Source organism: Rhinopithecus bieti, unplaced genomic scaffold (assembly GCF_001698545.2).
Source record: "Rhinopithecus bieti isolate Rb0 unplaced genomic scaffold, ASM169854v2 scaffold_74731, whole genome shotgun sequence".
Classification (NCBI taxonomy): Eukaryota; Metazoa; Chordata; class Mammalia; order Primates; family Cercopithecidae; genus Rhinopithecus; species Rhinopithecus bieti.
Window position 1 is genome coordinate 169022 of NW_016827918.1, and position 16422 is coordinate 185443.

Below are 16422 nucleotides of genomic sequence, written 5' to 3' on the forward strand. Positions count from 1 at the left end.
CATTAGAAATTTTTGCCCAACTGTAGGCTGACATAAGTGTTCTGAGCACATTTAAGGTAGGGTAAGTTAAGCTATGATGTTTGGTAGGTTAGATGTATTTAGTGCATTTTCGACTTACAGTATTTTCAACTTCCTTTTATTGGGATATAACCCCATCATAAGCATAGGAGTATCTGTATATCTATGTCTATAATTCTTTGGAGGCATTGAAGAGTAACTAAAGCAGGCAGAGCTTAAAGCTATGATCCTGGAGAAAAGGCACATGAGGTGAACTCAGTGTTTACTCTGGAATATTTCTCTTGAGGGAATGCTCAAAACTAAATGCAAGATAATAAAAGCCCAAAAAAACCAAAGCAGAACAAACACACACACACGCACACGCGCACACACACACACACACACACACACAGCAGTTTTTCTGGGCTGAGGAATAAAAGGCTATATTAATATTAGTCTGTTCTCACACTGCCATAAAGAACTACCTGAGATTGGATACTTTAGGAAGAAAAGAGATTTAATTGACTCACAGTTCTTCAGGTTTAACAGGAAGCATGACTGGGAGGCCTCAGGAAACTTACATGCATGGTGGAAGGTGAACAGGAAGCAAGCATGTTTTACTATGGTGGAGCAGGAAAGAGAGAGGGGGGAACTGCCACATACTTTTAAGCCATCAGGTCTCATGAGAACTCAGTCTCACAACCATGAGAACAGCCTGGGGAAATCTGCCCCCATGATCCAATCACCTAATACCAGGTCTCTCCCCCAGCAGTGGGAATTACAGTTCAGCATGAGATTTGGGTGGGAACACAGAGCCAAATCATATCAAAGGCCAAAGTTGAGGGTTACCAAAGTGCCTCTGATTGAGGGCAAACTCTGAGAGGGGAGAATTGCAGAGGAGCTCAACAATCTGTGCAAATTGCCATCATGATAGTGATCTAAGTTCCTACACTCAGCATGCACAAAGAAAGACGCCAAAAAAAAAAAAAAAAAAAAAAAAAAAAAAAAAAAAAAAAAAAAATCAGAAAACAGCAGTTTAGGGTCTAATGAGGTAAGTGAAGATTTCAGCATCCAACAGAAGTTGGGACTTCAAGCCTTGATAAAGTACCTAGATACCCAGGGTTTTCAGTTGAGATCTCAGCACATCCTTGGAGTAAGAGCAATATAATACTGAAGTAAAATAGATCTAACAAAGCTTAAAACCAAGCCTTTTCAGGATCAAAGTTATCTGCCACTATTCTTTCTTCTTTCCAGGAGTAGAAAGTAGAAACTCCTTAGAGGTAGATAATATTATCCAGAGTCTATAATTTTTTCTTATACAGTATCTGGGATCCAATATAAAATAATTATGAGCTATGCAAAAGATCAAATCCAAATGACTAAACACTAAGAGAAAAATGTTAATAGAAACAGAACTAGATATTAGAATTGGCCAGGACTTTAAATTAATAGTTTTAAGAAAATAGAAGAAAAGATGGACAAAGATGAAAGATGGGTAATTTACTTCAGTATAGAATTGGAATCTGTAAAAAAAATCATTGAACAAATATTCTAAAACTAAAAATTACAGGCTGGGCACAGTGGCTCACACCTGTAATCCCAGCACTTTGAGAGGCCAAGGCAGGCGGATCACGAGGTCAGGAGTTCGAGACCAGCCTGACCAACATGGTGAAACCCCATCTCTACTAAAAATACAAAAATTAGCTGGGCATGGTAGCAAGTGCTTGTAATCCCAGCTACTCAGGAGGCTAAAGCAGGAGAATTGCTTGAATCTGGGAGGCAGAGGTTGCAGTGAGCCGAGATCACACCACTGCATTCCAGCCTCTCAAAAAAAAAAAAAAAAAAAAAAAAAATTACAATAACTGGAAATAAGAACTCTTTGGGTGTGCTTAACATACTTTTAAACCATCAGGTGTCTGAGTACAGCAGAAGTCAGGATGCATGAACTGGAAGACAGGCCTATAGAAAATATCCAAACTGAAGGACAGAGAAAAAGGAAAAGAACATAACAGACCTCAAAAACACAGTAAAAATGTCTAATAAATGATTAATTGCAGTCCCTGAAAGAGAGAGGAAAGAGAGGAGCAGTATTTATTTGAGGAGACAAAGCTCAAGAATTTTCTAAAACTGATAAAAGGCATTGACCTCTCAGATGCCAGAAGTTCAGCCAACCCCAAGAAGAACAAAAGACTATTGTCGCTCAGAAACATTAGAAGCAGTTTCAATTTAGATATTTGCTGAAGACAATTCTTAAGTTGAAACAAAGGAAGAAATCTTGACTGACAGGCAGGTTTGATAGGCCTAAGCAGTTTCACAGCACTAGACAGTGGCATGAGTCACGGTGGTATGGGCTTGAAACGTCCACATAGAAGACAGTGTGAAAATTATATAATAAACAGAACCCACACTCAAATCAGCCCTTTAGTGCCAGAAAAAAAAGAGGGATTCAAAAGAGAAATGGAAATTAACAGATTTTGATTATCCTGGTGGGAAATCAAAACCAGTAAGTTCACTAAATCATAGTAACTGGAAACTGAACCTGCCAACCTGTAACTTTCTAAATTTAGTAATGAAGTACCAAGATTTCAAGTGTCGCTCTCTGAGAGGGGAGACTTGTATAGGTGATTTCCAACACCTATCTGCCACATGTTAAACACAGTATAATTAACCTCTTCACAATAACATTTATCTCAATTAACATTATGGTAACAGGTCACAGGTTCAGATAATTGGCATACAATGGTTGTCAAACCAGAGAGGCTAACACTAAAAGGTTCCCTCTTCTTTGTCTACCTGTGACACTGAGTTTCTGCTGTGAGTTTGGAAGCAACTATGAATCTGAATTGTTCCAAATATTGCACTGGGTTCTGATAATATTTTGTTTGGTTAGCTCTAAGACCTTGAAATTGACATTTTAAAAAGTAGACTTTATTTTTTAAAGCAGTTTTAGGTTCAGGACAAAATTGAACAGATGATAGAGGTTTCCTACATACGTCTTGCCCCCAAGACACATTATAGCCTCCCCAGCGATCAAAATCCAGGGTGTACATTTACACAATCAATGAACCTACATTGACATACATTGTCATCCAAGGTCCATAGTTTACATTCGGGTTCACTGTTGGTGTTGTGCATTCTATGGATTTTGACAAATATAAAATGGTATGTATCCACAATTATAGTAACCAACAGAGTAGCTTCCTGGCCATGTAAATCCTCCATGCTCCACATATTCATCCCTCTTTCCAACCCCTGACCACCACTGATCCTTTTACTGTTTCCACTGTTTTGCCTGTTCCATAGTGTCGTATAGACAGAATCATACCATATGTAGCCTTTTCAGATGGGCTTCTTTCACTTAATAATATGCATTTAAGGTACCTCCATGTTTTTGCATGGCTTGATAGCTCATTTCTTATTAGCACTTTATAATATTCTATTGTGTAAATGTGTCACAGTTTGTTTTTCCATTTACCTACTGAAAGACATTTTGGTTGCTTCCAAATTTTGGTCATCATGAAAAAAGCTTGCATAAGCATTCATGTGTAGGGTTTTGTGTGAATGTGAAATTTCAACTCTGGGAAAATACCAAGAAGCCCAATTGCTGCATGGTAAAGTAAGAATATGTTTAGTTTTGTAAGAAATAACCTGTCTTCCAATGTGGCTACCATTTTTGCATTCCCACCAATAATGAGTAAGAGTTTCAACTGCTCTGCATTCTTGCCAGCATTTGGTGTTGGTGTTGGCCTAATAGGTATGTGGTAGTACCTCGTTATCATTTTTATTTGCAATTCCCCAATTATGTAAGATGTTGAGTATTTCTTCATATGTTTATTTGCCATTTGTATATATATATATATATTTTTTTTTTTTGCAAAATGTCTTTTGGCTATATTTATGTGGGTCTCTTTCTGCACTCTCTACTCTGTTCCATTGATCTGTATTTCTATTACTTTGCCAATATCATGCTGTCTTGTTTACTCACATAGTGTTAGTCCTCCAACTTTGTTCTTCTACTTCAATATTGTGTTGGCTATTCTATTTGCTTCTCCATATAAACTTTAGAATCAGTTTATAAAAATCCACAAAATAATTTGCTGGGATTTTTATTAGAATTGCATTGAATATATGGGTCAAGTTGGGAAGAACTGACATCTTGACAATACTGTCTTCTTATCCATGAATATGGAATAGCTCTCCATTTATTTTATTTGTTTATGTATTTATTTATTTTGAGGCAGGGTCTCACTCTGTTGCCCAGGGTGGAGTGCAGTGGCACGATCTCGGCTCATTGCAAACCTCCACTCCCAGGTTCAAGCGATTCTCGTGCCTCAGCTTCCTGAGTAGCTTGGATTATAGGCACCCGCTACCACCCCCAGCTAAATTTTGTATTTTTAGTAAGAACAGAGTTTCATCATGTTGGCCAGGCTGGTCTCAAACTCCTGACCTCACGTGATCTGCCTACCTTGGCCTCCCAAAATGCTGGGATTACAGGTGTGAGTCACCGCACCCGGCCAGTTCTCCAAGTATTTAGCTTGTTTTTTATTTTTTCATCTGTTTTTTTTTTTTTAGTATAGTCACAGAATTGTGCAATCATTATCACTCTCTAATTTCAGAACATTTTTATCACCCTCAAAACAAACTCCATACTCATTATCAGCCACTTACCCTTTCCATTTCTGCCACCTGCTGTTCCTCTCCCCAGTCCCTGGCAACCACTAATCTTCTTTTTATATTTATAAATTTACCTATTCTGGATACTTCATATAGATGGAATCATCTAACTGTAGCACATTATGTCTGGCTTCTTTCAATTAGTATAGTGTTTTGAGGTTCGTCCACTTTACAGCGAATGCCAATATTTCACTTATTTTTTTATTGATGAAAATATATTGTAAGGAAATATCACATTTAATGTACCTATTTGTCAGTCGATAGACATTTAGGTGGTTTTTGTTTGTTTGTTTTTTGCTATAGTGAATAATGCTGCTGTGAACGCTCATGTACATGTTTTCCTTTGGACATACAGTTTCAATTACTTTGGGTACATACCTAGGAGTGGAGTTGCTGGGTTTTGTGGCAACTCTGTTTAACTTTTTGTAAACTGCCAAAGTGTTTTTACAAATGGCCTCATAATGTTTACATTCCCACCAGCAACTCAATGTTTTTCTACATTGTAACCATTTGTTAGTATGTGTCTTCTTTATTATAGCCATACTAGTGGGTGTGAAGTGACATTTCATTGTGGTTTTGGCTTGTATTTCCCTAGCTAATAATGTTGAGCACCTTGTCATATATTTAGTATTTATTTGTACATCTTCATTGGAGAAACATCTTTTCAAATTCATTGCCTGTTTTTCAATTGGATTGTTTGTTCTTATTTTATTACTGAGTTGTAAGGGTGTGTGTGTGTGTGTGTGTGTGTGTGTGTGTGTTCTGAAAGGAATTCCTTTACCTGATACGATTTGCAAGTATTTTGTTCCATTTTGAGTGTTGTCTTCTTTCTTGTGTTTTTTAAAAAAAATAAGTTTTAAATTTTGACGAAGTCTTTTCATCTATTTTTTTCTTTTGCAGTTTGTGCTTTTGGTGTCATAGCCAAGAAACTATGCTGGATCAAAGGTCACAAAGATTTATTCCTGTGTTTCATTCAAAGAGATACATAGTTTTAGCTCATAGGTTGACGATCCATTTTGAGATGATTTTTATATATAGTGTGATATAAGAGCCCATCATTATTTTGCATGTGAATATCCAGTTGTCACACATCATTTGTTGAAAATGCTCTCTTTTCCTTATTTTTTTTTAATTAGACCATATATGCATGTGTTTATTTCTGGGGCTCTAAGTTATATTCCATTGACCTGTATGTCTATTCTGATTTCAATACCACACTGTCTTAATTATGTTGCTTGTTATTAAGTTTTGAAATCAGAAGTATGAGTCCTTCTCATACCTTTTTCCTTCTTTTAAAGATGGTGTTAATTATTCTGGGTCCTTTGCATTTCTATCTGAATTTTAAGAGCAGCTTGTCAATTTCTGCTGAGAGAGAGAGGGAGAGAGAGAGAGAGAGAGCGCACTAGCTGGGATTTTGATAAAGACTGCAACAAATCTGTAGAACAATTTGGGATTATTGCCATCTTAACTCTCTTAAGTCTTCCAGTCCATGAACATGAACATGAACATGAACATGGAATTCCTTTCTATTTATTTAGGTCTTTTAATATTTCCTTCAACAATGTTTTGTGGGTTTTAGTGTACACTTTTTTGTTAGATTTATTCCTAAATATTTTATTTGTTTACTTATTTTAAATTTCAACTTTTAGATACAGAGGTACATGTACAGCTTTGTTACATACTCATGGAAGTTTTTCTACCCATGCCCCCTCCCTCTGTCGCCTCTCTAGTAGTGCACAATGTCTATTGTTCCTGTGTTTATGTTCATGTGTGCTCAGTGGTTAGCTCCCACTTACAAATGAGAACATGTGGTATTTGGTTTTCTGTTTCTGCATTAATTTGCTAAGGATTTTGGCCTCCAACTCTGTCCATGTTGCTAAAAGGACATTATTTCACTTTTTATGGCTGTATAGTATTCTACAGCATATATGAACCACATTTTCTTTATCCAATCCACCCTTGATGTGCACCTAGGTTGATTGCTATTGTAAATTGCACAGTGATGAACATATAAATACATGTGTTTTTTGGTATAATGATTTATTTTCCTTTGGGTATATACCCAGTCATGGGATTGCTGCATCAAATGGTTGCTTTAAGTTATTTGAGAAATCTCCAAACTACTTTTTACAGTGGCTGAACAAATTTACATTCCCAACAACAGTGTGTAAGTGTTCCCTATTCCCTGCAGCCACACCAGCATCTGTTGTTTTTTGACTTTTTAATGATAGCCATTTTTGACTTTTTAATAATAGCCATTCTAACTGGTGTGGGGTGGTACCTCATTGTGGTTTTGATTTGTATTTCTCCGATAACTAGTGATGTGGAGCATTTTTTCATATGTTGGTTGGTCACTTGTATGTCTTCTTTTGAAAAGTGTCTGTACATACCCCTTGACCATTTTTAAGGGGATTATTTGTTTTTGTTTATTGATTGAAGTTCCTTATAAATTCTAGATATTAGATCTTTGTTGGATGCATAGTTAGTGAATATTTTCTTCCGTCCTGTAGGTTATCTATTTACCCTGTTGATTGTTTATTTTGTTGTGCAGAAGGTCTTTAGTTTAATTAGGTCCCATTTGTCAATTTTTGGTTTTGTTGCAATTGCTTTTGGGCACTTATCCAAAATCTTTTTGCCAAGGCTGACGTTGATAGAAGTATTTCCTAGATTTTCTTCTAATATTTTTATATTTTGAGATCTTACATTTAAATTTTACTTATCTTGAGTTAATTTTCTATACAGTAAATGTAAGGGTCTAGTTTCATTCTTCTGCATATGGCTAGCCAGTTATCCCAGCACAATTTATTGAATAGGGAGTCCCTTCCCCATTGCTTGTTTTTGTCAGCTTTGTTGAAGATCAGATGGTGTAGATGTGCAGCTTTATTTTGATGCCTTGTAAATGGAATTGTGCTCTCAGTTTCATTTTTGGATTGTTCATTTCTGGTGCATAGAAATGCAAATGTTTTTGTATATTGATCTTGTATCCTACAATTTGGTGAGTTCATTTATTAATTCTTAAATTTCTGTGTGGATTCCTTGGAATTTTCTAAGTACAAGATAAAGTTATCTACAAATAGAAATGGTGTTACTTATTCCTTTCCAGCTGGGGTGGCTTTATTTCTTTTTCTTGCCTAATCGCCCTCATTAGAATATCAAGTACTATGTTGACTAGAAGTGGTGAGAGTGGACATATTTGTTTTATTCCTGATCTTACAGGAAATGTTTTCAAGTCTTTCCTCTTTAAGTATGGAGTTAGCTGTGGGTTTTTTCATAGATACCCTTTATCAGGTTGAAGAAGTTCTCTTCTTTCCTAGTTTGTTCATTGTTTTTAACAAGATAAGATGCTAGATTTTCTCAAATGCTTTTTCTGCATTTATTGAGATGATCACATGGAGTTTGTCCTTTATCCTATTAATATGGTGCATTACATTTATTGTTTCATATGTTGAATCAACCTTGCATTCCTAGGATAAATTTCACTTTGTCATGATGTATAGTCTTTTCCATATGTTGCCAAATAAAGTTTGTTGAGAACTTTTACATCTCTATTTATAAAGGTATACTGGCTTGTCATTTTCCTTTCTTGAAGTCTTGGTTTTGGTGCCAAGGTAATACTGGCCTCATAGAATGAGATGGGAAGTGTTCTTCTTCTCCTTTCTTTTGAGGGGGTGAAGAATTTGTGTCCTATAAACGTATTTGGCAGAAGTCACAGAATAAGCTATCCGAACCTGGGCTCCTCTTTGTGGAACATTAAAAAAAAATATTATGTGGCCGGGCGCGGTGGCTCAAGCCTGTAATCCCAGCACTTTGGGAGGCCGAGACGGGCGGATCACGAGGTCAGGAGATGGAGACCATCCTGGCTAACACAGTGAAACCCCGTCTCTACTAAAAATACAAAAAACTAGCCGGGCGAGGTGGCGGCGCCTGTAGTCCCAGCTACCCGGGAGGCTGAGACAGGAGAATGGCGTGAACCCGGGAGGCGGAGCTTGCAGTGACCTGAGATCTGGCCACAGCACTCCAGCCTGGGTGACAGAGCGAGACTCCATCTCAAAAAAAAAAAAAAAAAAAAAAAAAAAAAAAAAAAATTATCACTACTAATTGAATTGCTTTACTTGTTACAGGGTATTCAGATTTTCTATTTTTCTTGAATCAGTTTGGGTAGCTTGTTTCTTTCTTGAAATTTGTTCATTTCATCTAGTTTATCTAATTTGTTGGCATATAACTTCTCATAATATTCCTCTATAATACTTTGTATTCCACAGGTTGGTAATAATGTCCCCTCTTTCATTTGTGATTTGATCCATGTGTTTCAAGGAAAAGTTTGTGTCCCCAGGAGTATTCCTCCATAAAAACAACACCTCCAGAAAATTCCATCTGAGACAAATTTCAACAGTTACAACGTTACAACAGTTACAAAGACAAATTTAAAGCCAAAATGTCTCTGGTGTAATTTGTGGTAAATGATAGCTTGTATTCAGACTAGACTTGATCATCACTGCTCAAAAAATGTCCTTTAAAAATTATGCAAATTTTGATACATCACCCATCATCCATTATACCTGTCCTCCAAAGTCTTAAAGTATTTTAGAAGTTCAATTAAGGCTTATCTTTTATTAGTATTTTCAAGTTTTCTCAGCAGCAGTTCATAGAGCGTACTAAACAAAATTAAGCAGCCACACAAAACTTGTCCAAAATCCAAACACAAATGCAGTAATTTTAGATAAGGTTTTGTCATTTGTGGCAAATAAAATGATAAATACCAATAAAATGCACATCCTATCCCATAAGTAACATAAAATCTAGTATTTCTTTTGGTGTGGCAACTGCAATAAACTGGAATACAAACACAGAATAAGGAAATTCATAAGAAAGGCACTGTGTCACATGAAATTCACATAAGTGAAGTCCTCCACAAAAAGCGTATTACAGAGACAAACCCTTTTCCCAGCTAAAGGTTGGGAGAGAGAGAACAGCTGGGAGTCTCTGAGATCACCACCGCCACTGGAGCTAGCAAAGGGAGACAAAGGTACTAAGATGATTTCTGCTCTCTGGTAGGAGAGCAGAAGGTCCTCCTCTGTGTTGGGCTGCACTCTGCTTCCTTCTGCCTTGAGAATCTGAGAAGTCTTCTGGGATAGCCGAGCATTTAAGATGCCAGCCTCAGAGTAGGTCATTCTGGTTTGCCCTATGCCATGTGGTAAGGAGCCAGTCAGCCTGCCCATTTGAGAAAGGCCTGCTGTTTCTGGAGTGAAGTCTGCCTAATTCTGGAGTGAAATATTAGCAGGACCTTTGCAGCACCACAGATCTAAATTCACGTTCTCCACTTGGATCAGTAATAAAAGTACTATAGTATTATTAATTCTCTGTTTGACTCCTCTATTTCCCAATTTGATCTGAACTTAAAAGAAGAAGAAAGGATTGTTATGTCTTGAGCTCCTAAAACTCCAACTCAAAGCTTTCATTGCAGTATTCTCAAGAAGTGACAGGCTGCATAAATAGCAGATTTTTAAAAGGAAATTCCTTCTAGAACTTTCAAATTTTGGTTATTATCTGCCTGAGAGCTTGGAGGTAGACCTCCCTAGAGAAATGGCACACAGAGTTTGGGGCCTGACTTCAGATTTCCAGAACCAGATGATCATGCTCCCTAATAAAAAAAAAAAAAAAAAAAGAAAAAGGTCCCATGTCAGGTAGTGATGGACTGAGAGGATGGGCCGGGGATTAGGGGAGGAACCAAGAGGGACTGATTAACAAAAATTACATCTTTGGAAGCTGGAGAATTCACCACAAGCAAGCACTAACAGCAAGTTAGACTTTGACCCACTGTGTCGCCTTTAATGTCGTATTAGATTTAATTCTTCGGCAGGTGTAGCTGAATGAATTTGCTTAATACTTTCTTCCCAGGAAGGATAGCAAAGACTAGTAATAACTGAAAGATCTGGCCAGATATGGTGGGTCATGCCTGTAATCCCAGCAATTTGGGAGGCCAAGGTGGGTGGATCACTTAATCTCAGGAGTTCAAGATCAGCCTGGGCAACACGGTGAGACCTCATCTCTACAAAAAAAAAAAAAAAAAAAAATACAAAAATTAGCCAGATGTGGTGATGTGTGCCTGTATTGCCAGCTACTGGGGCGACTGAGGTGGGAGGATTGCTTGAGCCCAGGAAGTCGAGGCTGCAGTGGGCCCAAGATTGTGCCACTGTACTCCAGCCTGGGTGACAGGGAGACCCCATCATAAAAAATTGAAAATAAAATAAAATACTACTACTATTAATAATAATAATACCTGAAAGATCCAAACCTTAAGATTGTAAAGAAAAGTCAGTCTGAGAGGGAAATTTTCTCTAATTTCTGAAACACTGAACCACCACTATGAGTAGAGGACAGATGGTCCAATAAAAGGAGCAGGAGCTGGAGGACTATTAGAGGAGGCAGCCAAGCTACAGCAAAGCTGTTGAGACAGCAGGTAAGATGAGGAAACTGTAATGGCCACTAGGAACAAAACAAATCCATTTAGACTCCACAGAAAGATAATAAAGCTGCAGGTCTGAAGGACAATCCGGTTGTATATTCAGAGTTAAAAAAATCACCATCCAGGCCAGGCGCGGTGGCTCACACTTGTAATCCCAGCACTTTGGGAGGCCGAGGAAGGCAGATCACGAGGTCAGGAGATCGAGACCATCCTGGCTAACACGGTGAAACCCCGTCTCTACTAAAAATACAAAAAATTAGCCAGGTATGGTGGCGGTTGCCTGTCGTCCCAGCTACTTGGGAGGCTGAGGCAGGAGAATGGCGTGAACCTGGGAGGCAGAGCTTGCAGTGAGTGGAGATCTCGCCACTGCACTCCACCTGGGGCAACAGAGCAAGACTCCATCTCAAAAAAAAAAAAAAAAAAATCACCATCCAAAGCTTTTATTGTTGCAGACCGAGAGGTGGGAACACCATGCAGGTAGAGGTGGGTTGAGGATAATGGAAGAGAAACAGAGCCAGCTAGAATGTAACTGTCAGAGGCATTCAAATCAGAATGACTCCATCTTGAATAGGGGCTGGGTAAAATGAGGCTGAGACCTATGGGGCTATATTCCCAGGAGGTTAGGCATTCTCAGTCACAGGATGAGATGAGAGGTTGGCAGGACTGGTATCACAAGCTATAGGTCATAAAGACCCTGCTGAATGTGGTAAAGAAGCCGGCCAAAACCAATATGGTGATGAATATGACCTCAGGCTGTCCTCACTGCTCACTATATGCTAATTACAATACATTAGCATGCTAAAAGACACTCCCACCAGCACCATGACAGTTTACAAATGCCATGGCAATGTCAGGAAGTTACCCTGTATGGTCTAAAAGAGGGAAATCCCTGCCTCTTTCCCAGAAAACTCATGAATAATCCACTGCTTATTTGGTATATAATCAAGAAATAATCATAAAAATAGCCAACCATCAACCCTTGGTGCTGCTTTGTGTATGGAGTAGGCATTCTTTTGTTCCTTTACTTCTTTAATAAAGTTGCTTTCACTTTACTCTACGGACTTGCCCCCAGTTCTTTCTTGCAGATCCAAGAACCCTCTCTTGGGGTCTGGATAGGGACCCATTTCTGCTAACATATATCATGTTCCTTTTGTTAACCTCTGTATAATTCAGTGCCTGATATTCCTAGCCCATAGTAGTTAAACAATAAATATTTGTTGAATAACTAATTGGAAGAATGAAACACATGGGGGTTGGATATGTTTTCACTTAGTACAATACCAACTGTGAATCGTGCTGTATACAACCAATGAGTATCATCTCAACCCATGAGACATGCCATTCATTCAGTCATTTAGTCCATAAACAGTAACTGAGCATTTGCTAGGTTCCAGGTACAGGATACTAGACCCTTGGGAAAAAGTGACTAGTTTTTCTGTCCTGAAAGAGTTTGGAGACTAGTAGTAGAAGAAATATATATATATATATATTTCTTTTTTTTTTTTTTGAGACGGAGTCTGGCTCTGTCGCCCAGGCTGGAGTGCAGTGGCCGGATCTCAGCTCACTGCAAGCTCCACCTCCCAGGTTTACGCCATTCTCCTGCCTCAGCCTCCGGAGTAGCTGGGACTACAGGCACCCGCCACCTTGCCCGGCTAGTTTTTTGTATTTTTTAGTAGAGATGGGGTTTCACCGTGTTAGCCAGGATGGTCTCAATCTCCTGACCTCATGATCCACCCATCTCGGCCTCCCAAAGTGCTGGGACTACAGGCTTGAGCCACCGTGCCCGGCCAGAAATATGTTTTTTTAAAAAAATTAAGTTTCATACAATATTTTAGGTGCTATCAGAACTACACCAATTTTATATGTAAAATGTTTATTTACAAACAGAATGCTTGTTCCTCACTACCACAAGGAAAAATTAGCATTCAGACAAAAAATTTTCTCAGCAAGGTAATTTTACTTTCTGCAGAAAGGGTGCTCCTTGCAGATGGAACAATGGTGAGAGCACACCTGAACAATGGAGGGAAGCAATTTTTATCCCTTACGCAGCTTGTTCTTGCTACTGTGTCCTGTCTCTGTTGGCTGGAGCCAGACAGCACAGTCTAAAGTAAAACCTGACTGGCTAATAATTTAAAACTTTTCTAAATAGGTAAAAGCAATGGAAAGACAAAGGAAAAGAGGAAGTTGCTTCCAAAAGGACTTAGAAAAGTAATAATATTCCTAAATAAGAAAGGGGCATAGGCTGTGAGCTGAGACATGTCTGTGAGCATGTCCAGCACAAATATTTTGGTTAAAGTACAAGGACATATAATGTACTTATTCCTTTATGTCTAATAACTACATAGGATAGGGCTTAACAGAGAGTTAATAGCACAAAGCAAGGAGAATTGAAGGACGTTAGTCTTTAAAAGAAACTATTATTTCTAACACTTATGATTTATTCTTTAACCAGAAGGGAAACTCTGAAGAAGAAACTTTCTACTTTCTACACCCAGTTATCCTACTCACCCCACACATCCCAAGCTCCAAGGTGTGAACCAGCTGGGCCTGCTCTCTGCTAGGCTTTCCTGACAAAGTAGGGAAACCAGACAGACATGATGGAAGAAGTATTACAGTTTCATGAAATAGCTTCTTCTAGAAGGCAAGAGACAGCTTTGCTGTGGCCCCATGTTTGAAATAGGCTATATAAAGTTATATATATATATATATATGTTTTTTTTTTTTTTTAGACTGAGTCTTGCTCTGTCACCCAGGTTAGGGTGCAGTGGCCCACGATCTTAGCTCACTGCAACCTCCACCTCCTGGGTTCCAGCAATTCTACTGCCTCAGCCTCCCTAGTATCTGGGATTACAGGCGCCCGCCACCACACCCGGTTAATTTTTGTATTTTTAGTAGAGACGGGGTTTTGTCATTTTGGCCAGGCTAGTCTTGAACTCCTGACCTCAAGTGATCCGCCTGCCTCGGCCTCCCAAAGTGCAGGGATTACAGGCATGATCCACTGCGCCCTGCCAAAGTCATAATTATTTTAAACAGAGGCTTTCACGGGATTTATAAAGCGCACCTTGTTCTTTTTGGCTCATTCCCCCTTCCCCCTAACCCTTCACTTTCACTTCACTGACTGGATGAACTGTGAGGAGGACACAGTTAAGGGCTTTGAAAATTCAAGAATAAAGAAAAGTCCTGCCTTCACGCAGCTCGCACTGTAAGGAGGTTTAATCAGGGATGATAATTCAAAATAACTCGCTTTTAATCACCAGTACAGATAGTGTCAGTAAGCCCGCCTGGGGCGCTGCTCTCCAATCCCCGCCGGGGCCTGCGCCCAGCAGCCTACCGGAGGCGTGGCCGGAGGGCAGGCGCCAGGGCGGAAGGCGGGGCCGTTCTAATTCCCTGGGGGTAGCTAATGGCCATGCCTGGAGGCGAAGCTTTTCAAAATGACTAACATGGAAAACCGCCAATGACAATGGAATCTGGCTGAACTGTGGGGAGCAGGAGTCTTAAGCGTTCGCGTGTTGTCGGGGCAGAAGGGGCTCAAGAAGGGGATGCTCAGGGCAATAGCTTTTTAACGAATCTGTAAGAAAATGTTCCAATATTTTAATAGCTAGTACAGCCATACCGGTGCATACAGTCCAGATCGATAGATACTGGTTCAGATACAGTGGCTATCTGTTCTTTTGCCTGCCAGGAGCAGTTTCTCTGAAGAAATGTTTTTTCCATGTATATAATCATGTAATTCAAACAGGAGCTGCCGTTTACTTGCAGACCTCTTAAGTGACAGTGTTTGGTCTGGCCAGGGTAGGTACGGGTCACAAGTTGCTGGGACTATTCTTTATTCGTCCTCATTACTAAGCTCAGTGTCTGGAATAGAATTAGGCACTCGATAGAATTGTTTAAGAATGAACGGACACAAACCTTTAACTACTGCTTCTTTTGATCTCACTTGTAAAATTTCTGCAACTGTGTGACTGCTGTGATGGAAAGTCTTATCCTATTTAGGCAGCTTAATATAAGTTGATTTAGATATGTGCATTTCACGATTTCTTTGATAAGTTTCAAGAATTTGCTGGCAGCTGTAACGATGACATTCAACGCTTATGTTTACCTTTTTTTTTTCCTAGTACAGCGTTTACAAACTCCAAGAATTTTATCCATTTCACAGGTGGTTGTCAGATTTAGGGCAAAGGACATACGAGGGCTTTATACATTTTAAAGTTCGGTACAAATGTTTGCCGATACTCTTGTTTAATTAAATGTAAAATAATTGAGAACCTTCCATGTACTTACCGATCACAGTGTTAGCCATTATTACACAGTACTATATTGCTCCAAGAATCAAAGGGCAGCAGCTTAAAGGCAACACTTGGATGTGAATGAGATGAAGCTGATCAAGTCAGAAGGAAAAGGAGCTCAGATGCCAGAGTTCCCAAGGTCTGAATAGTGGGCAGTTTCAGAGACAACTCTAGTTTTCTCCTGATGGCTGAAATTATTAGCGGCCTAAGATCACTATCCTTTTCCTGGAATCAATTGTGTTTGAAGGGTGCCAGAGTCATCTAGTGTGTTTAGAAAGGATCAAAGTAAGAGGTGTGAGTATGAATGTTGTTGTTCCAAGAAATAATTGCTCCAGGGTGACTCCATGCTTTTATTAGTTTTTTTTTTTTTTGGGTGTGTGTGTGTTTTGGTTGTAAGTAACAAACTAACTCAAAAGTAGCCTAAGCAGGAAAAAGAGGGAATTTGTTATAAGGAAGCAATAATGTTTGAATGGCAAGAATGTATATGGGCCTTGGGAAAAGCCTAGAGTCAGAAACTGAAAAAAGATTTGGATTCTTACTCCGAATTTGCTTCTCGGCACACACCTACTACATTCTTCTCTCTCTGCTTCTCTAATCAACATGGCAGTCTGTATCTTTAGTTAAAATATTTGTATCATTAATTCTTCATTACTCAAATGACCATGATTTGAGGCTGTGAAGAAGGCATGTCCTTGTTGAGTGGGAGAAAGGGAAATTAGAACAACTTATATCTATGGGCTATTTTAAATGTAAGGTACTATGATTCTACTAACTTAAACTCCCATATACACAAGGATTCACTTCCATTCCACTTTCTGTCTCTGTTAATAGCACAATTGTATTTTTTTTGTCTTATTTATTCTAGTCCTTCATCTTTAATGTGGAGTCAATCACTAGGTCTTACTGGGTTTTGGTCTCAAAAGTCTATCGTTAAATAATATTAGTTTTCTTAGTAGCATAATTCACAATTGCAAAGATGTGGAACCAACCTAAGTGCCC